General features: G+C 47.0%; 1 non-coding gene across 1 annotated transcript; it reads right to left on the reverse strand.

Moving 5' to 3' along the window:
* Positions 1-815: 815 nt before the first annotated feature.
* On the reverse strand, positions 816-953 carry LOC119949745. The gene has a single exon (XR_005457283.1). It is a non-coding gene; the product is annotated as a small nucleolar RNA SNORA7 (small nucleolar RNA).
* Between the last annotated feature and the right edge of the window lie 765 nt (positions 954-1718).

A 1718-nucleotide genomic window follows, 5' to 3' on the forward strand; every position in this document is an offset into this window, starting at 1 on the left:
AGCCAGTGAAAGAGGTTGAGAAAGAACGGCCATAGAGAGAGGAGAACCAAGACTATAAGCTCCCCTCCAGAGACTCTATGCTCCTTAGGGTTAGGAAATCAACTCTGTTATACTGTATCCTCCCAAGCACTTAGTACAGTGCTCTGCACACAGTAAGCACTAATCAATACATTTGAATGAATGAATGAAAGACACCATCGATTGGTAAAACCAAAGTTGGATAGCGTTTTCAGGAGGAGGAAGTGGCCCACAATGTCAAAGGCAGTTGAAAGGTCAAGGAGGATTAGGATCAAGTCAGCACTTGGCATTCTGCTTTGGCACAGAATAAATCATTAAAGATATCATAATTATCATTAAAAAAATCTCTCGGGATTCCACAGTGCCTTTCAACCTTTGCTCCATCCTCCTGCCTCCCTCATTCTCGTCCCAACTCATCATCGACTGATATACAGCACGTGTACCTAGAGCCTCTATTCGTCCAACTCCCTTTTGGACCCACTCCAACAGGTTTCTGCCCCTTCCTTTCTGCCGAGACCTTGCTCTTCCAAGTACCGGTGACCTTTTCCTTGCCAAATCCAATAGACTCTTGTCTTGTCTTATGCCACTGAGTTGTTTCTGACCCATAGCGACACCACAGGTGTATCTCTCCCAGGACACCCCGCTCTCCATCTGCAATCATTATGGTAGTATATCCAGAGAGTTTTCTTGGTAAAAATCCGGAAGTGGTTTACCATTGCCTCCTTCCGCGCAGCAAACTTGAATCTCCGCCCTCGACTCTCTCCGATGCCACTGCTGCCAAGCATGGGTGAGTTTTGACTTGTAGCAGCTTGCCTTCCACTCGCTAGCCACTGCCCGAGCTAGGAATGGAATGAGTAGGCCTCTGCTTGACTCTCCCTCCCGTAGCCGAGACTGGTAGAGTACTGGAATCTCTCCAGATGCGACCCTGAGAGGGGACTAGACTCTATTCTATCCTAAATCCATTTTAGAGATGAGGAAACGAAGGTAGGGAGCTCTTAATTGACTTGCCCAAGATCACACAGAGCGTCAGTGGCAGAGCTAAGATCAGCACCCAGATCTCCTGACTCTCCGATCCATGATGTCGCCATTAGACCACATCTCTGCTATGAAGGGGATAGAGTTGAAGGGCCTAGGCTGTAAGCTCACTGTGGGCAGGGAATGTGCCTGTTTATTGTAGTATTGTCCTCTCCCAAGTGCTTAGTATAGTGCTCTGCACACAGTAAGCACTCAATACATACCAGCGAGTGATCGGTTTTCAAGCTTCCGTTAACTGCCTTTAATGCCTTGAACCCCTCTTTAATATCCCTTCGATTAAAAGGTGTAAATTTCAGCCTGCAGCGACCAGGCTGTTGTCAATTTCTGTTTTCCATCCTTCGAATGGAGGCAAAAACAGCAGGGAATTGCGATTTTTGATCGGCGTGAGGCATTTCATTCATTCATTCAATCATACTTATTAAGTGCTTACTGTGTGCTGAGCACTGTACTGTTTCGGAAAGTACAATACAACAATTAAACAGTGACAATCCCTGCCCACAACATGCTCACCATCTGGGGGGATCGGGGGTGGTGGTGGCGGGTTTCCTTCTTAGACGAGAGATTTCATGCCTATGGTTTTTCTCTCTGCCTGTTTACCGCTGTCATTTTTTGCGTGGGGCGGAAGGATCAGAGAATGTTTTCCTCTCTTCGTTCGCAGCCCTCAA

The sequence above is a fragment of the Tachyglossus aculeatus genome, chromosome X2 (genome assembly GCF_015852505.1).
Source record: "Tachyglossus aculeatus isolate mTacAcu1 chromosome X2, mTacAcu1.pri, whole genome shotgun sequence".
Taxonomy (NCBI): domain Eukaryota; kingdom Metazoa; phylum Chordata; class Mammalia; order Monotremata; family Tachyglossidae; genus Tachyglossus; species Tachyglossus aculeatus.